At 36.9% G+C, this 12,150-nt stretch overlaps 2 pseudogenes; one reads left to right on the top strand and one right to left on the bottom strand.

Moving 5' to 3' along the window:
* Positions 1-708: 708 nt before the first annotated feature.
* On the bottom strand, positions 709-4,770 carry LOC114075360 (annotated as a pseudogene).
* Positions 4,771-5,231: 461 nt separating this feature from the next.
* Positions 5,232-11,890, top strand: LOC107006496 (annotated as a pseudogene).
* Positions 11,891-12,150: the final 260 nt, after the last annotated feature.

Raw genomic sequence — 12,150 nt, 5'->3', positions numbered from 1 at the left:
ATATATATATATATATATATATATATATATATATCCATTAAGCTTCCTGCTTGATTTCCTTCTTCAACCTTTCATCTTTAATTCGTTTTAGCTCCAAATTTCTTCATTTTTTCATCAAATTAATTCTACAAATAAAATACACAATTTAGCACAATCTATAAAATTTATGCTCAAAACGGACAAATATAAATGATAAATATGAGGTAAATAATAATAAAAATGTGTATTTTAACCCCACATCAATGTTGTAATGACCCTCACGGTCCATTGCTTGGTTTTTATCTAGCTTACTATTTTCCCTTTCACGTTGCTTCTATAAGGTGTTATGTCTTATTGAGGTGGGTGGCTCTCTGCTTGAGGTTTAAGGGAGAGTTTTTTGTATGTTTTTTCACATTTGGGATTTTGGCGTTGAAAGGGTTGAGTTCGATCAACATTCTTAATGAACTGGATGGATTTTTATTAGAGTCATTAGCTCTCAAAGTTTTAATTTGGTCTAGTAGGACCTCTTTTTTATGTCTTGTGATTGTTGGTTTGGTTTCGAAAGTTTGGTTGTTTGCTTATTTTAAGTGGTTTAGTTGTTGTGTTGGCTTTGATCAACATTTCCTATAGACGACCTACATAGTTTATTTTGTAGATTATGTTGAGACTAAAGTGTGATTTTTGATTGGGAAGCATATTCGTTTCTGTCCGCAGAACTCTAAATGAATATTAAACAACAGGTCGAGGACTTACAAAAATTTGAGATCTCCTTCTGCAGCTGCTCTTGCGGAGCTGTGCTTCCTTTGGTAGCTCTGCTCTGGTCGTGCAGAAAGTCGCCACACCAGCAAAGGATGCTGATCTAATCCTCCTCCAACTTAGTTGAGCTTGATCACCCTACAACAAAAATTAACTTTTAGCAGCAATAAATATAGACAATTAAGAATGTAAAGTCTTTACCAACATTAATTAAGTGACATTAGGATCAATGTCACTAAAGACTTTAGGACCACATACAACGAGTGCTAATTGCCGCTAAAAATAGGTAAACAAGATATAAGAAGATAGATTTTCTCCAAATGGTGGCATCTCACCATAAATTTTTATGTACATAACCATAGATAAATGAAATCCATGGGTTTTGATAGGCCTAGGCAATGCATAAAAATTAAAACAATATATAACTAGAATAACATGTGTACTAAGTTGGCTGGTGTGATGAGTTGTTCTATTTTCTTCATTATCTGTAATTTTTTTTCAACATGATTTTCCATGGTTACAGGTGGAGTGGGTGGTAGGGACAAAGAAAAAAGAGGAAGCGGAGGAGGAGGAAAAGAAAAAAAAGAAGGAAAAGGAATACCAAAAGAAGACGGAGGAGGAGAAAGAGGAGAACATGCAAAAGTAGCAGGAGAAAGAGAAGCAAAAGCAGAAGGAGAAGATGTATAAGAAGAAGGAGGAGGGGTGCAGGAGAAAGAGAAGGGAAGGGGGAAGGAGAAGGAGAAGGAGAAGAGAAGAAAAAGTAGTCTAATGGTGGTGTTGGATTAAGTGAGATATTGCAAAGTTTATGTCCAAGTACTTGAATTATCAGTAGGTGAAGTAGGAGCACTGGAGGTTAGGTCATTTAATTCAAAGGCCATCTATTCAAATGGATTTCATGGTAGGATTGCCATAAACTTTCCGCACATTTGATGATATTTGCGTCATTTTTGATAGGTTGACTGGGTCTGCAGTTTAGACTTTATACTATTCTCAGAGGTTGAGAGGGTGCATTTATGAGATTGTATCAATTTGCTAGGGGTTCCAGTATCTATCGTTTTAGATCATGGTACTTAATTCACATTAATTTTCGGAGGTCGATTCAGAGAGAATTGGATACCTTGGTTGACCTTAGCAAAACTCGCAGACATACATTAGTCTAAAAAAAGGACTATTTAGGTTGTGGAATATTTTCTTTAACACAACTCTTTCTTTATCGGAGTCATTTTAGGAAAAAACAAGTTTCATAGCTCTACAATAATACTTTTTCTATGCAGTTTCTTCATCGTTGTTCTGGGTATCATATTTTTCAAGAAATAAGTTTCTTTTCTTTATATGCACTCAAAACTCTCTCTTCTTGGGTTTTCTTATTATTGGATCTCTTTCTCCATTCAAGGGGAAGGTTGAGCACCTTCCACATATTCAAGCTGACGTTACTTTAATTGATGAGGGATCAAGTTTCTTTATTTTACTGCATCTTGTTCTATACATGATCAAGGGCTTGTTTTAAGAGCATATGATGCAAAGATGATATCACGTGAGGAATATGTGTATTTTGGTAGAAGCTTTCTCGGTTTAAGACTTTGAGTTGTTTACCTCCTTTTGCATCACAATGTTATTTGCACGGAATTCTCTTTTGATTATTTTGTGTCAGCTTCTTCAATATCTAAGAATCTTCTTACCATACTTTCTTGTTTCCAATTGAGTTGCTACGGGTTCCTCTTCCTTCTTATCATGTGCATATTTAATGTAAGATATAATATATAAACATGAATCTTAACTTGATTTCAGCGGACAACTATGTCATCTAACTTTAAGTGTGTACAAGTAGACACTTATACTTGTATAATATTTAGTGAGTAGACACACGTGTCGTCAAGACATAATATACGTAGAACACCACATAGGTCACAAAATTATTATATATAGAGTGTCATGTTAAGACTATTTCAGGTGTTAATATGGTTCTCCCAGACTAGTAATTTTACATTCTATTTCCTTTAGCATGTGTGTATTCATGCTTGGCACATTTCACTATGAGGGAGTCAAATACTGGGTCCCATGACAACCCGATACCCCCCTCCCCCCCAGCCCCTCCTCTACTAGTATCACATCACACTAGTATATGTGTTGATCGTTGATTACATGCTTTCTCTGTATTTTATCTTTACTTAGTTTTATCCATACATTATTAATAAATGTATCTTATCTTAGATATTGTTCTCTTAGATAATAATTGGTACTACAAAAAAATGCTTAATTTGCGGTGGTTAACATATGTGAGTATTTAGAAGTCTCATTTATAATTCATTTTGTGACGTTTTATTTTGATCCGACATTATAAAAAATTTATGGTAATTTTATTAAGGAGGTTACATTTTATTTTGATCCAATATTATAAAAAATTTATGGTGATTTTACTAAGGAGGTTAAAAAATCGCCACAATTTAATATTATTTTTGGCGATTATCTAACTCCAAAAATTTATTAATTTGTTATTTACATATATAATATTATACATTTGATATTGAAAGTTACTTTCATCATATACCCTCACCCTTCTATTTCATTTTGAATTTTTTTTTTTTACTTTGTAGATGAAATTTCACTTCAACACTTTATCTTATATAGTACACCCTATGTTCAATTTAATGTGAGGTAGTTTGACTCTGTACAGAATTTTATAAATTGAAGATTCTAAAAATTTGTAAAAATTTGTGTATGTGCAAATCATTTCATCAATGGTAATGTAGACATTTCATAGTTAAATTGTTATTTAATATAGAAAGGTGTCATTTATTTTGGAATAGACTAAGATGGAAAATAAGTCACATAAACTGAGACACATGGAGTAATAGTTTAATTTATATTATTTAGTGATTTTGGCTATTTCATCAAACAAAAGTTTAATTATTTTAACTATGAAATCTAAGAAAATATCTATAAAATCTAAGAAAATATCTATATATATATATATCTCTGTACCGAGTATAACTACCTCACATCAAATAGGACGGAGGTAGTACTATACAAGATAAAATGTTGAAGTGAAATTTCATCAACAAAGTAAAAAAATAAATTCAAAATGAAGTAGGAGAAGGATTATGTATATGATGAAATTAACTTTTGTCACGACCCAAAATTTGCAAGTCGTGATGGCACCTATGTTCCCAACTAATAGGTAAGCCAACCCAACATATTAACCCAACTAAACCAACAAATGAGTAAAAAGACTAACACTTAGCAAGAATCTCCAACATTGAGTTCCTTATAAGTACGAAATGCGGAAGCTAAAATATATCACCCCAAGAATTGATGTCTTAAGTACAAGAGCTTCTAAGATTCGATGCAAGTCTGAAACTAAATGACAAATCTAACATAAGTATAAACTCATATGCATCTTCAGCTAAGTCACCAGTATAAGTAGGAGGATTCATTAGTCTGAACCTCCCAAACATCTTTTGCTCATCAATAGTCATAGAAGGCCTGTTCACCAAATGTGATGTCATATCTGGAAACTCCATACTATCCAAACGAGGAGCTACAGCGGCAGCTGGCTGAGTCCTGGGAGTCTGAGAATCTGAGCAACTATTGAATCTGGAGTTTGACCTCCAACACGGGTCTGTGAGCCATCAGAAGTGACAGGCAAAGCTCCTGCCTGGGCCATCCCCTCTAGGATTCCTAACATACGAGCCAAGGTATCTTGAAGCACTTGGGGGACAATAGTACTGGGTGGAGCCTGAGCTGGCCCATCCCCCTCGACACGATCTTGCACATCCCCATGAATAACCTCTGCATCAGGAGGTACGGTCCTATCACGACCCTGGGTAGCTACTGGTATTTGACCATCCACAGGTGCTGTAACACGGCCCCTACCCCGACCTCGAGCTCGTCCCCTACCTCTACCTAGGATAGTGTTCCCAGAAGCAGGCGCAGGAATAGGATCCTGACCACCACTTGCCGATGTACGGTTCCTCGCCATCTGAGAGAGAATGAGATATCAAGATTAGAATTTCTACAAGGTCAAGTGTGCACGATAATGAATAAAAGAACAGAATATTTCCTAAATGTCATATAGCCTCTCGAAGATAGGTATGGACGTCTTCATACCAATCCGCAAGACTCTACTAGACATTGCTCTTGTACTCTTGAGACCGATGAACCTAGGGCTCTGATACCAAATTTGTCACGACCCAAAATTTGCAAGTCGTGATGGCACCTATGTTCCCAACTAATAGGTAAGCCAACCCAACATATTAACCCAACTAAACAAACAAATGAGTAAAAAGACTAACACTTAGCAAGAATCTCCAACATTGAGTTCCTTATAAGTACGAAATGCGGAAGCTAAAATATATCACCCCAAGAATTGGTGTCTTAAGTACAAGAGCTTCTAAGATTCGATGCAAGTCTGAAACTAAATGACAAATCTAACATAAGGGATATTCTTTCTGAATACTAATAACAGAATAAATAAAGGATAGAAGGAGGTGTGGGCCATGGAACAACCAAGCAGCTCACCACAACTCCAAGAACTTCAAGCTCGGACTCAACTTGCTCCACGTGATGTACTCCTACTCGAAATCGAATCTGCACCACAAAGAGTGCAACAAGTGTAGTATGAGTACGAAACCACGTGTACCCAATATGTCTTATTGACCGACAACGAAGAAGTAGTGACGGGAGTTTATATAAAAAAATAAATTCTTAAATTATATAAGTATATATGTATTTCTCTCACTATTTAAGTTCATCAATAAAGGTATAAAATGAGTTATGGACTCAGCCCACTAATTATTTACTATATTAGTTCTTCACTAATTTTTTTTCCAACTAAATACTCTTAGTCTTCGAATAGTTTAAAAATACCCCTTTAAATTTTCAAAAGGAGTCAAACTAGTCCTAGTTCTCAAAACGACCTAGCGGGTCGTTACAACTTTCAATATCAAATCTATAATATTATATATATATATATATATACATGTATGTATGTATGTATAAAACGAGTTTAATAAATTTTTGGAGTTCGATAATTGCCACAAACAATATTAAATTGTGGCGATTTTCTAACCTCCTCAATGAGATCACCAGAAAATTTTTCATAATGTCGGATCAAAATAAAATATTACAATATAAATTATAAATAAGACTTCTAAATACTCACACAAGTTAACCACCACAAATTAAGCATTTTTTTAGTACCAATTATTATCTAAGAGAACAATATTTAAGATAAAATACATTTATTAATAATGTGTGGATAAAACTATGTAAAAATAAAATACATAGAAAACATGTAATCAACGGTCAACACATATATTAGTGGGATGTGGTACTAGTAGAGGGGGGGGGGGGTTACCAGGTTGTCATGTGACCTAGTATTTGACTCCCTCATAGTGAAATGTGCCAAGCATGAATACACACATGCTAGAGGAAATAGGGTCTAAAATTAATCGTCTGGGAGAACCATATTAACACCTGAAATAGTCTTAACATGATACTCTACATATGATGATTGTGTGACCTTTGTGGTGTCCTACGTGTATTATGTCTTGACGACATGTGTATTTACTCATTCAATTTTATACAAATATAGTAGACACTTAAAATTAGATGACATAGTTGTCCGTTGATCAAGTTAAGAGTCATATTTATATATTATGTCATAAGTTAAATATGCACATGATATGGAGGAAGAGGAACCCATATCAACTCAATTGGAAAAAAGAATGGTAAGGAGATTCTTCGATATCGAAGAAGCTGACACAAAATAATCAAAAGAAAGTATGTGCAAATAACATTGTGATGCAAAGGAGGTAAGCAACTCAAAGTCTTAATCTGAGAAAGCTTCTACCAAAATAAATATATTCGTCACATGAAATCATCTTTGCATCATATGCTCTTAATTAAAATAAGCACTTGACCATGTATAGAACAAGATGCAGTAAAATAAAGAAACTTGATCCCTCATCAATTAAAGTAATGTCAACATGAATATGTGGAATGTGCTCAACCCTCCCCTTGAATGGAGAAAGAGATCCAATAATAACAAAACCCAAAAAGAGAGAGTTTTGAGGGCATATAAAGAAAGGAAACTTATTTCTTTAAAAATATGATAACAAGAACAACGATGAAGAAACTGCATAGAAAAAGTTTTAAAGGTATTGTAGAACTATGAAACTTGTTTCTCATAAAATGACTAGGATAAAGAAAGAGAATTGTGAAAAAAAAATTCCACAACCTAAATAGTCCTTTTTAGACTAATTTATGTATGCGGGTTGTGCTAAGGTCAACCAGGATATCCAATTCTCTCTGAATCGACCTCCAAAAATATAATATGAATTTAAGTACCATAATCTTAAATGATAGATATTGGAACCCCTTGAAAATTGGTACAATCTTTTGAGAAAAGTATAAAGTCTAAGCTGGCCGTAGAAAGTGAGAAGACCCAGTCAACCAATAAAAAATGACCCAAATATCATCAAATGTGCGGAAATTTTATAGCAATCCTACCATGAAATCCATATCTATCCACTCCCACCTTTACTCGAGAATGAATAGACTTTGAATCAAATGACTTAACCTCAAGTGCATATAGTTCACCTACTGATAATTCAATTACGTAGACATAAACTTTGCAATATCTTACTTAATCCAGCACCACCATTAGACTACTTCTTCTTCTCTTTCTCTTTCTCCTCTCCTTCCCCCTTCCCTTCTCTTTTTCCTAAACCTCCTCCTCCTTGTTCTTATTCATCTTTTGCTTTTGCTTTTGCTTCTCTTTCTCCTGCTAGTTTTGCTTTTTCTCCTCTTCCTCCTCCTCCTTCTTCTTCTGCTACTCATTTTTTTTCTTTTTTCTCCTCCTCATCCTCATCCTCGTCTTTAGTGAGATTTGTCCTAATGACAATTAATGTTGGTAAAGATTTTAGCATTCTTAATTGTCTATATTTATTGCCGCTAAAAGTCAATTTTTATTGTAGTTTGATCAAGCTCAACTAAGTGGGATGATGATTAGGTCAGCAACCTTTGCTGGTGTGGCGACTCTCTGCACGAGCATTGCAGAGCTACCGAAGGAATCCAAGCTCCACAAGAGCAGTTGCAGCAGGAGATCTTACATTTTTGTAAGTCCTCGACCTTTCGTTTAAGATTCATTTAGAGTTCTACGGAAAAAAATGAATATGCTTTTCAATCAGAAATCACACTTTGGCCTTAACATAATTAACAAAACAAACTATGTAGGTTCTCTATAGGAAATGTTGATCAAAGCCAACACAACAACTAAAACCACTTAAAACAAGCAAACAAACAAGCTTCTAGAAACCAAACCAACAATCACAAGACATAAATAAGAGGTTATACCAGACCAAACTAAAATATGAGAGCTATGACGATAATAAAAATACCATCCAGTTCATTAAGAATGTTGATCGAACTCAACCCTTTCAACGCAAAAATCCCCAAATGGGAAAAAACATTCAAAAAACTCTCCCTTAAACCTCAAGTAGAGAGCACCCACCCCAATAAGACATAAATACCTTATAGAAGCAACGAGAAGGGGAAAATAGTAAGAAAAATAAAAACCAAGCAATGGACCGTGATGGTCATTAAAATATCCACTATTAAAACAACTCAAATCTTGAAAGTTAGAAATAAACACAAAGTACCCAAGGTTAAAAAAGGTAAGGATATTTGGTATGTATATATCAAGATTGGCTTACCAAGTAACCTACCTCCAAATAACCATAGGCGCCTCCTCGAAAATCAAGGACTCATCATGCCGAACCAAATTCCACTTAAGCATGTGAGACATACTTAAACATATTGTCCCAACATAGATACATAAAAGATAAGGTCAATAAACCAAAGGGTTGAAGGTAAGTCTAACTTTTAATAAGCCACCTTCATAACAAACTGCAAAAATCTCAAAAGTTTGATGAACCTAGGGTTGAGCTCGCCCTTTCCATCAAACCTCATCATGCCTTTTATGGTTAACACCAACATAAACACTCAATATCAACTAAACTCTAAGACGCTCACTCTCTAATCAACATAACTCTTATGCCTACTCTAAGCATGTATGAACCTCTTCTGAATCATCTAAATTTTATCCATATGTCAGTGACCTAAGGACCTAATTTCAAAAGCATTAAACTATCACATGAAAGACTGACCTATCACCCTATCAACTCCTTTACCAAGAACTTCCCAATTATACCAACCTCCGCGTCTTTGGGTGTCTTGCCTACCCTTGGCTACGCCCTCATATTACTCACAAATTACAACCCCGATCCCGTCCTTGTATTTTTTTTTGGGCTATCATCCTACCTCCAAGGGTTATCGCTGTCTTGACCCACAAACTCATAAAGTCTACATATCTCGTCTTGTCAAATTTGTCGAAAATGAGTTTCCCAATGAGTCTATTTCCTCCTCCACAAATACATCATTCATTGGCGTCCTTCCCCTTTTTCCAACATACTCACAGGGTCCCTCACCACCTTCCCCCACACCTCCACCCACTACCCAACCACCCCTCATCACCCCTTCGACCGTCACCCACAATACACCCGCAACCACCACCCACACTCACAACCAACCCGAACCACCCCATACCCACAACATCTCCAGCCCGATCCGTTTTGGGTCCTTCCCGGCCACCCCCGAATCACCACCGCCCGTGCCACCCCCCAATACTCATCCCATGTTAACCCGTGGCAAAGCCGGTATCTTTAAACCCAAAACCTTTCAGGCTACCATACTACCAAATACACCCCTTCCCGATAGTGAACCAACAACCTACTCTGTTGCCTCAAAAAATGCTTATTGGCGTCATGCTATGGATGACGAGTTTAAGGCTTTGACTGATCAGAAAACTTGGGTTCTTGTACCTAAGCCCCATGGGCGGCACCCAGTGGGCTGTAAATGGGTGTACAAAATTAAACACAATGCAGATGGCAGTATTTCCAGGTACAAGGCTCGTTTGGTTGCTAAAGGCTACAATCAGGAGTATGGGCTTGATTACTCCGAGACATTCAGTCCTGTTATTCGGCAGGAAACCATTCGCCTGGTACTGTCACTCGCCGTGCGCAACAATTGGCTCATCAATCAGTTGGATGTTTCCAATGCTTTTCTTCATGGCATGCTTGATGAAACTATCTACATGACGCAACCACCGGGCTATGTTGATCCCCGCTTCCCTCAACATGTTTGCAAACTCCAGAAGTCTCTGTATGGGCTCAAGCAAGCCCCCCGTGCTTGGTACACACGTCTGAAAACGTTCCTCCAGGGACTCGGCTTCACGTGTTGCGTACACGACACGAGTCTGTTTACTCGACATTCAGCACACGGTACAGTCATTCTTCTTGTCTATGTAGATGATATCATTATTACAGGCTCTACTGCAGCTCTCATTCAGGATGTCACTCGAGCTATGCATACTACCTTCAAAATGAAGGACCTTGGCCCGTTACATTATTTTCTGGGAATGGAGGTTTCTCGGACAGGCAGCGGCTTGTTTCTTCATCAGTCAAAATATGCTCGAGATCTGTTGCAGAAAGCTGGACTGGAAAAATGCACCAGTCAACCAACACCGATGGCAGTCTCTTCGTCTACGAATGGAGCCGACACCCCCTTTGCCGATATCACCCACTTCCGCAGCCTCATTGGGGCTCTACAGTATCTGGCCATTACCCGTCCTGACATCCAGTTTGCTGTCAACCGAGTTGCTCAGCGCATGCATCAACCAAGTGAACATGATTACCATTGTCTAAAACGCATTCTCAGGTACATTTTTGGCACTCTTGGTCGTGGTTTACTCATTCGACCCGGGGACTTGGAGCTTCGGGGTTTCTCAGATTCAGATTGGGCGAATGATAAAAATGACAGAAAATCTACATCGGGGTTTCTCGTTTTTTTGGGGCCGAACCTGATCTCCTGGTGTACAAAAAAACAACCCAAGGTCTCTCGGTCCTCGACTGAAGCTGAATACCGCGCCCTTGCTCTTCTTGCTGCTGAGACCATGTGGGTCACATATATTCTTCGCGAACTCCGCGCCACTCACACTGTTCCTGCTCTCTATTGTGACAACAAATCAACCATCTGTGTGGCCAAGAATTCCGTCCTACACACCAGAATGAAGCATGTTGATACCGATTGTCTCTTTGTTCGCGATGAAGTTCAGGCCGGCACCATGACTGTGCAGTATGTACCCACTGAAGAACAACCGGCTGATATTCTCACCAAGCCTCTCCCAAGCCGACAGCACGATTACCTCAGTTCCAAGCTTCCGTTCGCTTCCGCTCAGCTCAGCTTGAGGGCGGATAATAACAGATAGTATTAAATAAATAGTATTAAATAATATTAGTATTTACTGTGTACTAATCCTAGTCCTATTAGAATTAGTACTCCTTAATCCTAGTCCTATTAGGATTAGTACTCCTTCCTATATCTCCTATATATATCTCCCATGTATTCCATTATTAGGTTAACACTTCAATACAATCAATATTCCTTCAGCTACAAAAAGGTTGAGAGATACTACGAACTACAGTGAAAATGTGAGTAATTCCATCTTAGATAAAATAGTAAAAAGTTTGTTCAAGAAAGTATAAGAGCTTTCTATTTTGTGTGACGTAGAAGTCGCCATAATTATTTTTAAGCCAGGAAAAATCTAACCCATTACTTGGAAATCCCCAAGTCTGGCTCAGGATGTCTTGACGAGGTATTTAAGTTTTATTGAATTCAAAAGGCTGTCAAAGTTGGTCACACATGAAGACTATCTTCAAAAGAAAGTTGATAAGAAAGAAGAACAAATTAGCAAATTAGAGAAAATGAATGAGGCGAAGGAAATGGAAATCCTCTTCAACCAACTAGTGGAGGGAAAAAGTATTGATGAACTTGATGCTAGAGAAATGAAAGTTGTTTGCTGCAAAAATGGCTAAACTTGATGAAAGAAAGAAAGAACTTAACCAGGCTCCAAAAACCTCCATCCAACAAAGAAAACATTACCTTATCAGCAAGTCCAATGGAAGAATCATTCAATGACCCGTGGTTTATTCAGACTATAGCTACATTAGGGGATGGGAGCAGTGTAGAGTCTGCACAAAAAGAAGACAATGACGTCAATATTGAAGATGATGGACATTCCAAGGACCTCGATTGAGAATGTAATATTTATAATGTTCTATCATTGTTTCTTTGTGTTCTCTTTTCATAGAGTGTGTGTTAATTTGTTGCATTTTTCTTTCCATTTCATGTTATTATACTTTTTATTTCAATCTTTTGTGACTGTTATTCTATTTTGTTGGAAAGATGAACTAACATTGTTCGGTTTATAAGTTGTTTTTATCAAAATTTTGGTCCAAGTTGAATCTTTTTTTTTTAGTTGTACATATTTTATTTCTCTTACTTTTAGAAACATAT

The sequence above is a fragment of the Solanum pennellii genome, chromosome 12 (genome assembly GCF_001406875.1).
Source record: "Solanum pennellii chromosome 12, SPENNV200".
NCBI classification, from domain to species: Eukaryota; Viridiplantae; Streptophyta; class Magnoliopsida; order Solanales; family Solanaceae; genus Solanum; species Solanum pennellii.
Note: the sequence above shows the minus strand (reverse complement) of the source record. Positions and strands in the feature narration are given on the sequence as shown.